The 12,676-nt window shown below is 44.8% G+C and overlaps 1 protein-coding gene across 1 annotated transcript in view; it reads right to left on the bottom strand.

Annotated features, from left to right (window-relative positions):
• LOC135976211 (butyrophilin subfamily 1 member A1-like) overlaps positions 1–10,109 on the bottom strand; it is a 43,571-nt gene extending 33,462 nt beyond the window's left edge. The window contains exon 1 of the mRNA XM_065570944.1: positions 9,974–10,109. The gene's annotated coding sequence lies outside the window, so the exon portion shown is untranslated. The remainder of the gene's footprint in view (positions 1–9,973) is intronic.
• Positions 10,110–12,676: the final 2,567 nt, after the last annotated feature.

Here is a 12,676-nt window from a genome sequence, read left to right as displayed (position 1 = left end):
TGTGATTCCATTTCAGCAAGAGGGGCACTACATATTCTATTCAATTTTATGTAGGCAATAAACTGAGATCATGTATTAAAAGTTCTCCACAAGAAATCCTGCAGTCTTCTGTCATGGAATATCTAAAGTTATCTGGCTGCCAACCAATTTTGGTACCAGAGAGATTAAAGAATTTTGGGCCATAATTCCTACAATATTTTCCCTAATCTGGTCCCAAGTCGTTTCAAAATTACTTGAATGAGGATAATCAATCAATCAGTAATACCAGGGTACAAAATACATCAGAAGGACAGAACAGGTCAGGCTGGTGGGGGAGTGGCACTATATGTGAAAGAAAGCATAGAATCAAATGAAGTAAAAATCTTAAAAATTCAAGAATAATGGGGGATTTCAACTATCCCCATATTGACTGGGTACATGTCAACTCAGGATGGGATGCAGAGATAAAGTTTCTTGACACCTTAAATGACTGCTTCTTGGAGCAGCTAGTCCTGGAACCCACAAGAGGAGAGGCAATTCTTGCTTTAGTCTTAAGTGGAGCAAAGGATCTGGTCGAAGAGGTGAATATAGCCGGACCGCTTAGTAATACTGATCATAATAGAATTACATTTAACATCCTTGTGGTGGGGAAAACACCACAGAAGCCCAGCACTGTAGCATTTAATTTCAGAAAGGGGGACTACACAAAAATGAGAAAGTTAGTTAAACTGAAATTAGAAGGTACAGTGCCAAAAGTGAAATCTCTGCAAGCTGCATGGAAACTTTTTAAAGACATCATAATAGATGCTGAACCAAAATGTATACCCCAAATTAAAAAACACAGTAAGAGAACCAAATAAGTGCCACCGTGGCTAAACAACGAAGTAAAAGAAGCAGTGAGAGACAAAAAGCCATCCTTTAAAAAGTGGAAGATAATTCCTACTGAGGAAAATAGAAAGGAGCATAAACTCTGGCAAATGAAGTGTAAAAATATAATTAGGAAGGCCAAAAAAGAATTTGAAAACCAGCTTGCCAACGACTCAAAAAGTAATAGCAATTTTTTTTAAGTACATCAGAAGCAGGAAGTCTGCTAAACAACCAGTGGGGCCACTGAACAATTGAGATGCTAAAGGAACACTCAAGGATGATAAGGCATTGCTGAGAAACTAAATGAATTATTTGCATCAGTCTTCTCAGCTGAGGATGTGAGGGAGATTCCCAAGCCTGAGCCATTATTTTTAGGTGATATTATTGTGTGACGTTATTGACATAACCTGTGACCTTATAAGCAAATATTATACAAAGGTTGTAGTATAAGGTGTCTATGGAAAGGTATGATTTGCTAATTATGACTATGCTTTCTGTATGTGTTTATCATTTTTCTAGCTGAAGTTATGAATATTGTCTATGTACTTTTTTCAGAGTAGCAGCCGTGTTAGTCTGTATCCGCAAAAAGAACAGGAATACTTGTGGCACCTTAGAGACTAACAAATTTATTAGAGCATAAGCTTTCGTGGACTACAGCCCACTTCTTCGGATGCATACAGAGTGGAATAAATATTGAGGAGATAGAGAGTAAGACAACTCCCATCTGTTTATGCTCTCTGTATGTGTGTATATATATCTCCTCAATATTTATTCCACTCAGTATGCATCCGAAGAAGTGGGCTGTAGTCCACGAAAGCTTATGCTCTAATAAATTTGTTAGTCTCTAAGGTGCTACAAGTACTCCTGTTCTTTTTGTGGCTATGTACTTGTATCTCAATGTATTTTGATTCTGAAGTAGCCTTAGTAAGGCATTTGGTCAGCTTCTTGAGAAAGGAATTTGCAAGTTAAGTGCCCAGTCAAGAAACACGTAACTGACAATAGACCTTGGGAGACTCCAATCCACATAAGAAGTCTTCCTGGGGATGTTCAAGAAAGCATGTGAGCAATGGCTGCCACCTATAAAGAACTGAGTCATACATGGGCAAGTCACATGTCTATGCATGACTCAGTTCTTTATAGGTGGCAGCCATTGCCCACATGCTGACTCTAAACTCCATTTTGCTGTAATTTTCCATAGTAAGGACAACGAGGTGTCCTTACACCTGGCAGAGACTATAAAAGGCCTCATCTCCATCTTGTCTTCAATCCTGCTTCTTGCCTCTGGAGGAACTTTGCTACAAACTGAAGCTCTGAACAAAGGACTGAATGACCCATCCCAGTTGTGGATGTATTCCAGAGTTTTGATTCGAACCGGCAGTTTATTCTATCACTGCTACAAGCCTGAACCAAGAACTTTGCCATTTCTGTATGTAATTGATTCCATTTAACCAATGCTATCTCTCATCTGTATCTTTTTCCTTTTATGAATAAAACTTCAGATTTTAGATCTAAAGGATTGGGAACAGCATGATTTGTGTGTAAGATTTGTACATTGACCTGGGTCTGGGACTTGGTCCTTTGGGATCGGGAGAACCTTTTTTCTTTTACTGAGGCAATGATTTTCATAACCATTCATCCCGATAACCAGTGGCACTGATGGTGATACTGGGAAACTGGAGTGTCTAAGGGAATTGCTTGTGTGACTTGTGGTTAGCCAGTGGGGTAAAACCAAAGTCTTCTCTGTTTGGCTGGTTTGGTTTGCTTTGGTGTGCAAAGGAACCCCAGCCTTTGGCTGTAACTGCCCTGCTTTAAGCAATTTGTCCTGAACTGGGACTCTCAGTTGTGTCCCACCAAGGGCAGCATCATTACAGTGGCTTAGTCATGCTAGGATCCACAGAACCACGTCAATTAAGCTTTGGTTCAGAACCCCACACTATTCAAATTTGAATTTTGGTATTGAGAGTTTTGTTGGTTAAAGATCAGTGACAATGAGCCAGCAAGCGTCAGCAGAAGCAATGAAACTGCAAGCCCTGAGAGACAACCTGCAATTTGAACGTGAACAAAATCTGGAAGAAACTTGAATGAGAGAGAAGCAAGCCTTTGCCCAGCTGTAGAAGGAGGCTGAAGAAAGAAAGAAAGAAAGAAAGAAAGAAAGAAAGAAAGAAAGAAAGAAAGAAAGAAAGAAAGAAAGAAAGAAAGAAAGAAAGAAAGAAAGAAAGGGATTGTAGGGAGCGTATTGAGCTGATGGCTGCTGAGGAGAGGGTTCGCCAGATGTGACAAGAAACTGCCAGGGAAGACCAGCAGAAACCATATCCTCTTGGAAGTCCAGTTTGTAACGATGTTGGTATGTTGTATTACTATGAACAGTTTTCTGAGTTTAACCCATTATGATACGGCCCAGTGGAAAATAGCTGTTTGTCTGTGCAAAAAAGCAGTTTGTCTGTAAATGAAGTTTCTGAATGTTTGTCTAATGTATCAGAAGTGAATCTGGAATTAGATCAAGCACAGAAAGAACTCATTGGTCAGGAAAATGTTTTTCAGGAGCAGATTAAAGTGGATGGTTAGGTTAAAGCCCTAACTGAGGAAGGAAGGGTAGATTTCTGATGAGTGATGGATTATTGGCAAGTACAGCTTCTAAAAGTAAACCTGAAAAGGGTAACTGTGATTTGCTGGAAGTATCTCAAGGTACGTCTTCACTACCCCCCGGATCGGCAGGTAGTAATCGATCTATCGGGGATCAATTTATCACATCTCATCTAGATGCAATAAATCGATCCCTGAACGCGCTCCCATCAACTCCGGAACTCCACCAGAGTGAGAGGCGGAAGCGGAGTTGATGGGGGAGCCGCGGCCGTCGATCCCGCGCTGTGAGGACACGAGGTAAGTCGATCTAAGATACGTCAACTTCAGCTACATTATTCTCATAGCTGAAGTTGCATATCTTAGATCGACACTCCCCCCTCCCCCCTCAGTGTAGACCAGCCCTCAGTGTAGTGAGAAGAGCACCAGTTTATCTGTTGGGAGTGGCAATGTGCTGGGTAAGGAAAGTTTGGAAGAGCCTAGGCAGCCTTGTGAGCTGGTAGCTTTGTCTAGTCAGCAGTTTGGGAAGGCAAGGATAGTGGAAAATGAGTGTCCCTGTACCTTACCTGTTACGTGTGTGGAGAATTGTGACAGTGAAGGAAATGTGCCTGTGTCTGTTGGGGGTAATCATAATGACTTGTCTATGGCGGGAGCTACCCCAGCCTCCAAGCAGTTATCTGTGAACAACCCTGTGTGCTGGGAGAAGGGAAAGGATATCCCAAGCTGTGTGTCTGTTAAAGGGGAAGGTTTCTCCAGCTCAGAAGGTGCCTTTCAGCCTGTGAGGGTTGAGGGTAATGCAGTTGTTTCAGAGTTTGTTCTGGATTCAACTAACGCCCTGGAAGGGAACAATCCTAAATTGGTGTCTGCTAGGGAGAATGGCAATTTAACTAGGTTGCATCCAGTTAGTTTCTTAGCATAATCCCAGATGATTCTGGTGCTTGTGTTTTGCCTGTTGCTAATGTGTGGTTAGAAAAGGATGTAGTAACTTGGTCTAATCAGGCTGAAATCTTGCTAGGGCACAAGAAGAGCATAAAGGTACCTTATCTCCTAGAACTGGAAGGGACCTTGAAAGGTCATTGAGTCCAGCCCCATGCCATCACTAGCAGGACCAAGTACTGATTTTGCCCCAGATCCCTAAGTGGTCCCCTCAAGGATTGAATTCACAATCCTGTGTTTAACAGGCCAATGCTCAAACCGCAGAGCTATCCCTCTCTGTGCCCCTGACAATGCCCTCTTTTGGGCCCTGGTCATCACCACCCCCTCCTTTGGGGCAGTCTTAGACCTGGCCTGGTCCTCCAGCCTCCCCCTCCTTCGCTGGGGGTCAGGCCACTTTCCCTGGTGCCCCTTCTGGCAGAGGAGGCACAGTCAGTGCCCACCCCTGACTACCTCAGGGCTAGCTTGGGCCCTGCGAGTCATAGAATCATAGAATCAAAGAATATCAGGGTTGGAAGGGACCTCAGAAGGTCATCTAGTCCAACCCCCTGCTCAAAGCAGGACCAATTCCCAACTAAATTATCCCAGCCAGAGCTTTGTCAAGCCTCATCTTAAAAACCTCTAAGGAAGGAGATTCCACCACCTCCCTAGGTAACCCATTCCAGTGCTTCACAACCCTCCTAGTGAAAACGTTTTTCCTAATATCCAATCTAAACCTTCCCCACTGCAACTTGAGACCATTACTCCTTGTTCTGTTATCTGGTACCACTGAGAACAGTCTAGATCCATCTTCTTTGGAACCCCCTTTCAGGTAGTTGAAAGCAGCTATCAAATCCCCCGTCATTCTTCTCTTCTGCAGACTAAACAATCCCAGTTCCCTCAGCCTCTCCTCATAAGTCATGTGCTCCAGCCCCCTAATCATTTTTGTTGCCCTCCACTGGACTCTTTCCAATTTTTCCACATCCTTGTAGTGTGGGGCCCAAAACTGGACTCAGGACTCCAGGTGAGGCCTCACCAGTGTCGAATAAAAGGGAATGATCATGTCCCTCGATCTGCTGGCAATACCCCTACTTATACAGCTCAAAATGCCATTAGCCTTCTTGGCAACAAGGGCACACTGTTGACTCATATCCAGCTTCTCGTCCACCGTAATCCCTAGGTCCTTTTCTGCAGAACTGCTGCCTAGCCACTCAGTCCCTAGTCTGTAACAGTGAATGGGATTCTTCCGTCCTAAGTGCAGGACTCTGCACTTGTCCTTGTTGAACCTCATCAGGTTTCTTTTGGCCCAATCCTCTAGTTTGTCTAGGTCCCTTTGTATCCTATCCCTACCCTCCAGCGTATCTACCACTCCTCTCAGTTTAGTGTCATCTGCAAACTTGCTGAGAGTGCAGTCCACGCAATCCTCCAGATCATTAATGAAGATATTGAACAAAACCAGCCCCAGGACTGACCCTCGGGGCACTCCGCTTGAAACCGGCTGTCAACTAGACATGGAGCCATTGATCACTACCTGTTGAGCCCAATGATCTAGCCAGCTTTCTATCCACCTTATAGTCCATTCATCCAGGGCACTCCCTTTTCCTGAGCCCCAGATCCCCACAGGCCCAACACATTTGGAGCCCCCCTGTTGGTTTCACAGAGGGCACTCTAGTCTGTCCACGGTCTGTCTTTGGCATAGCCCTTCTTTCAGAGCTTGTCTGGGCCCTGCGAGTTTTGTGGGGGCACTCCCTCTTCAAGTGCCCTGGTTCCCCACAGGCCCAACAGTTCCTCGGCCTTGGCACCGGCCTCCTGCCCAAGGTGCCTGGGCCACAATGAGGTCCATGTGCCCTCCCACGCAGCAGCTGAAGCAGCCCTGCTTGCTGCTCGGCAAGACGGGCCACATAGGCTCTCCAATAATAGTCAGTCTTCATTTTCTCCACCGTTCGTTCCTCAACTTAACGATTCGGGCAATCGTCCCAGAGTCCGTGCCCTGCTCCTTGTGTCAGGGGCGGACCACTTCTGCCCGCATTCTCCACCAACTGTAGCCAGGTGGACTCACCCCTGCAGTGCTTCCTGCTGGTCATCCATGGGAATTAGCTCTCCCAGCCTTAGAGCACCCTCTGCAGGCTGGTGTCTTGCTGCTGCTTGGCCCCCGTGTCCCTCCCAAACCCGGTGACCTGCTTTCTGGGGTGCAGCTCCCTGGCCGTACACCCCTCAGTCTTAGAGTGTCCCCTCCCTGGGGAACCACCACTCACTATCCCCACCTTGCCTCTGTCTGGGTTACTGCCAATCCTCACCTAGCCCCCTCTCACTGGGGCAGACTGCAGTATAAAAGCCACTCATCACAGGCAAGGGGGGTTTGGACCTGCTGCCTCTGCCTACCCGTGGGCTGCCCTCTGCAACCCCCAGTACCTATTAGCCTTATGCTAGGCCACAACCTGGGGCTTTCCAGGCTGGAGCTCCCCAGCTCCTCTGCCTTTCCCCAGCCCTGCTCCACTCAGGTCTCTAGCTCCCTGCAGCCAGACCCTTCTCTCTCTGATCACAGAGAGCGACTGCCGTGGGCCTCTGGCTCACAGCCTTTTTATACAGGATATCTGGGGTCTGATTTGGGCATGGCCCAGCTATGGCTACTTCCCCAATCAGCCCAGGTCTCAGAGCTGCAGTCCTCTTCAGAGCTGCTTTCAAGCCCTTCAGGGCAGGAGCGGGTGACCACCCCACTACAGGGACATTTTGCCCCACACAGGGCAATAAGAAGAGAAACTGCTTGTGCTCTCTCTTCTACCGACATCTGGTCCTAGACCCAGTGGGATTGCACCAGTTCCAGTGCAGAGAGTTCCCTAACTTACTGCAGAGAAAATAGCAAGCAGACTTTGCCCATAAAGGACTATGCTCTATTTTATGTGGTCAGATCTGCTTTTTATAACTGTACCAGTTCTTATCAGATACCAATATTTTGCCTGACATGTTTTATTATTTAACCTTATTGCCTATATACTTCAAAGGTATGTGTGATCTTTATATGAACAGATATAGAAAATAGAACATGGATACTGTACGCCATAGCTACAATAATGTAGATATACACATACATGTTTTCCTGTAACAGAAAGTGCTTTGTGAAGGATATTTTGCAAAGTATCTTTGAAATCTTTCTATATTAATAAATATAATATTATATTATATCGTGGTAACCATGAGAACAGAAAAGACCATCTGGTCGCCCTCCAAGAAGATGGGAATTTGACATTGTAAAATGTTTCGGACAAACGTGGAGAAGAAAGGCATGAATGCGAGAAGAATGGCGGACGTGTTGTGATCGGCGCAGTCTTAATGACAGCTGAAGACCGATCGATGGTGATGGTGATCCAGGTGATAATAAATACTAATATAAACTTCATATATGGCACTGGTAAGACTACTTCTGGATACAGTTCTGGTGTCCACACTTCATAAAGGATGTAAAAAAAATTATAGGGGTTCAAGAGGAGAGTGACAAGAATGATTTGAGGTCCGGAAAACCTACCTTACAGTGAGAGAATAAAGCAGCACTATGTAGTTTATCCAAATGTCCTAGTTTCTTCCCCTCAGCATTACTCCTTTTACCCTCTTCTCCCCTGCCCTGCCCCATCACCACTCATCCCTTCAATATCCCCATTCTCTCTCTGCCCTGTAGCTGATCTCCCTCCTAACTAAACTAAACACAAAATTATAGCATTAACATACCATTTGCTGCTATCTTTGTTAGCTTTGCTTGTGTGTTCAGATCCTTCCCCCCTCCTTGTCAGTCTTGTCTATTTAGAATATAACCTCTTCCGGGAAGAGACCGTCTTTTTGTTTTGTGTTTGTCCAGTGCCAGGCACAATAGGGACCTGATCCATGACTGGGACTCCTAGGCCCTACTGAAATACACCTATAATTAAAGTACAGCCCCTAGCACAATGGCGTCCTTGGCCATGCTTGGGGCTCCTAGGCTATACTGTAATATATACATATAAATAAATAAATAACTTGTTCCTGGTCTGCAAATACCGAGATAGACTGAAGATATCTAACATTCAGCGGCTCTTTAATCTGTCCATCAGAGGCATAAAAAAAACCATCCAAGATTGGGGAAGTAGCCATAGCTGGGCCATGCCCAAATCAGACCCCAGATATCCTGTATAAAAAGGCTGTGAGCCAGAGGCCCACGGCAGTCGCTCTCTGTGATCAGAGAGAGAAGGGCCTTCCAGTGGTCAAATAAAAGTTGTGATCGTGAGCCCTTATATAGCCTTTTCTGAATGAAAAGAAATGTATAGCCTCCCTCTGGTCCAAGTTCTTTATATGGGCTACTTACTGACAGAAATAATTTATTTTAGGTTTTCAAAACAACTTTGGATTGATTGCCCTGATCAAGAGAGAGGTCTTATTTTTTCTTTTATTTCTCTATAGTGTCAAAGAAACGTATAGCACTGTTTTATTGTTAATACTTATTATTTTAATTTAAGTAATTTTACAAATGAGATGGCACTTTTTTAATATCTGCAATTAATAATAATAATCGAACTGAGTGAATAATTGATTTTTCAATTTCATGTCGGACCCCCCCCCAAAAAAATTACAGTTAAACACGTTTCATTTAGTTTTTAGGTAGTTTACTGTTTTGTTTTAATTAAATCTCACTAATATTTAGATGAAAGAACATTTTGAAATGAAAAGTTTAAATGTTTCATTTACAAAAAGTCAAAAAGAAAAACTATTTCAACTTTTTCAGAATATTGTAAACCATTTTTTTCAGCAAAAAAACTATTTACAAAATTCAGCCTGAATTTTCCAACATTTTCAGTTGACCTGAAGAAAAAAAATCACCTAGCTCTTGTTGACAGGATGATGTGCCCAACTGACCTTTAATTTGACTATGATAAATTAAACAATTAAATTAAGCAAATTGACAGAAAATCCAAAATGAAATTACATTTTAAGAATTCAAATATTTATAATAAGATATGAAGAAAAAGGCAGCAAGTGACATTTGCTACCTAAGGTGGAGGATATTTTAAACACATCAAACCCACAGTGGGTGTGATGGAAAGAATACTGGAGATACTCCTGCAAAAACAGTTGATGTTGTTATTTATGTATCAGGAAAAGGGAAGAAGCTAAACATGATCAAGGAGACACAGGAAAATAACAATTGCCATGTTGGATCTGACAAGGGGGAAGAGCCCTGTAATAGCCATTACTGAATAACGTGCACATACAGAATATTTTATCTGAGATATTTTATGTTCCTTTACTACATTGTCTTTTCTGGAGCTTGATTTCTATTTTCTGAAGGACTCCTGGTCCACCTGCTCCCTTTGTTGTATGTGTGTGTTACTCTGTGTGGTACAAGAATTGTCTCTCCTCTTTTGTTCTCTAAACTTTGTTACATTTTAAATTTGGCCAGTTTGTGGGTAGTTGAAGTTACCCATTATTAAACTTTTATTAGATTTGATTGCCTCTTTGATCATACTCAGTTTTTTGTAGATACCATCCTTTTGCTGACTGATAGGCTGATAGAATAACCCTATAAGACAGAAACTTCAACAACAAAACTTGCATCTTGTAGCAAAGTAACACAGCCTTATTTAGAAAAAAAGTATGAATATTAACTCACATTTTCACTCTGAAGTTAATCACAGTCCCTTTGAATGCCTTCTGAAATATCCCGTTGAGTAAGAGATTGATCGGAACTCACTCTATTCTCTCTCTAAAACAGAAACCAGTCTCCTTTCTGGAAAAACAATGTACAAGTTTCACTCACTGCAGCTGGAATGTCGAAAAGTTCAAAGGTTCAAAAAGAAAGACTCTCCACACAGAGTTAGAAAAAAACAATACACTTGTTAGACAGTGGCAACATAACACTACATAGGGTATGTCTACATTACGGGATTAATCCGAATTTATATAATTCGAATTTGGGAAACAGATTGTATAAAGTTGAATGTATGCGGCCACACTAAGCACATTAATTCGGCGGGGGCTAGCGTCGATTTCTGGAGCGTTGCACTGTGGTAGCTATCCCATAGCTATCCCATAGTTCCCGCAGTCTCCCGCGCCCATTGGAATTCTGGGTTGAGATCCCAGTGCCTGATGGGACAAAAAACATTGTTGCAGGTGGTTCTGGGTACAGCCTCACCCCTCCCTCCCTCCCTGCATGAAAGCAACGGACGGCAGACAACCATTTCACACCTTTTTTCCTGGGTGAACACTGCAGACTCCATACCACGGCAAGTATGGAGCCCGCTCAGCTCAAGACAGCAGTCATGAACATTGTAAACACCTTGCGCGTTCTTGTGGAGTTTATGCTGAGCCAGGACCAGAAAAACGAGGCGAGGAGGCAGCGGCGGCGGCGGCAGCGCAGCGACAAGCGTGATGAGGACATGGACATGGACACAGAAACGGACACAGAATTCTGTGAAACTGCGGGCCCCGGTGCATTGGAGATCATGTTGTTAATGGGGCAGGTTCTATCCATGGAACGCCGATTCTGGGCAAGGGAAACAAGCACAGACTGGTGGGACCGCATAGTGTTGCAGGTGTGGGATGATTCCCAGTGGCTGCGGAACTTTCGCATGCGTAAGGGCACTTTCATGGAACTTTGTGACTTGCTGTCCCCTGCCCTGAAACACCAGAATACCAAGATGAGAGCAGCCCTCACAGTTGAGAAGCGCGTGGCGATAGCCCTGTGGAAGCTTGCAATGCCAGACAGCTACCGGTCAGTCGGGAATCAATTTGGAGTGGGCAAATCTACTGTGGGGGCTGCTGTGATGCAAGTAGCCAAAGCAATCACTCAGGTGCTGCTACGAAAGGTAGTGACTCTGGGAAATGTGCAGGCCATAGTGGATGGCTTTGCTGCAATGGGATTCCCTAACTGTGGTGGGGCGATAGATGGAACCCATATCCCTATCTTGGCACCGGAGCACCAGGGTACCCAGTACATAAACTGCAAGGGGTACTTTTCAATGGTGCTGCAAGCACTTGTGGATCACAAGAGACGTTTCACCAACATCAACGTGGGCTGGCCGGGAAGGGTTAATGACGCTCGTGTCTTCAGGAACACTATAATCTGTTTAAAGGGCTGCAGCAAGGGACTTACTTTCCGGACCAGAAAATAACCGTTGGGGATGTTGAAATGCCAATAGTTATTCTTGGGGACCCAGCCTACCCCTTAATGCCATGGCTCATGAAGCCATACACAGGCAGCCTGGACAGGAGTCAGGAGCTGTTCAACTACAGGCTGAGCAAGTGCAGAATGGTGGTAGAATGTTCATTTGGCCGTTTAAAAGGTCGCTGGCGATCGTTATTGACTCGCTCAGACCTCAGCCAAACCAATCTCCCCATTGTTATTTCTGCTTGCTGTGTGCTCCACAATCTCTGTGAAAATAAGGGGGAGACCTTTATGGCGGGGTGGGAGGCTGAGGCAAATCTCCTGGCTGCTGATTACGCGCAGCTAGACACCAGGGCGATTAGAAGAGCACACCAGGAAGCGCTGTGCATCAGAGAAGCTTTGAAAACCAGTTTTATGACTGGCCAGGCTACAGTGTGAAATATCTGTTTGTTTCTCCTTCATGAAAGCCCGCCCCCTTTATTGACTCATTCTCTGTAAGGAACCCACCCTCCCCCTTCCCCCAGCTTGCTTTCAAACCAAATAAAGTCACTATCATTTAAAAATCATTTATTCTTTATTAATAGATTATAAAAAGAGGGAGGGAACCCGGGTGGGGTTTGGGAGGAGGATCGGTGGGAAGGAAAAGACCACTAAAAAAAGGTTAAAAAATGACAGCCTTTTGCTTGGGCTGTCCACTGGGGTGGAATGGGAAGGTTTATGGAGCCTCCCCCCCGCGTTCTTACACATCTGGGTGAGGAGGATATGGAACATGGGGAGGGGGGAGGGGGGTTATACAGGGGCTGTAGCGGCACTCTGTTTTCCTGCTGCCGTTCCTCAAGCTCCACCAGATGCCGGAGCATGTCTGTTTGCTCATGCAGCAGCCCCAGTGTTGCATCCTGCCTCCTCTGATCTTCCTGCCCCCACCTCTCATCTCGAGCATCTCTCCTCTCCTCATGTTGGTCCCTCATGTCCTCACGTTGGTCCCTCCTATCCTCACGTTCACTGGCTTCTTTCCTATACTTTGAAACCATGTCCTTCCACTCATTCAGATGAGCTCTGTCACGTAGCAGTAGCAGACTGCACCAGACCCCTGACACAAGGGGTTAGACTTTGGGGTGTGGTTGACCACTGTGGCTCAGGTGCAGAGAAAGACTGCTGTTAATTCCTCCCTCCCCCCAGAAGGGGGTGAGGATGGACTAGGGAGCACTG

The sequence above is a fragment of the Chrysemys picta genome, chromosome 17 (genome assembly GCF_011386835.1).
Source record: "Chrysemys picta bellii isolate R12L10 chromosome 17, ASM1138683v2, whole genome shotgun sequence".
NCBI lineage: Eukaryota > Metazoa > Chordata > Testudines > Emydidae > Chrysemys > Chrysemys picta.
This window is presented reverse-complemented; position numbering and strand designations above follow the sequence as displayed.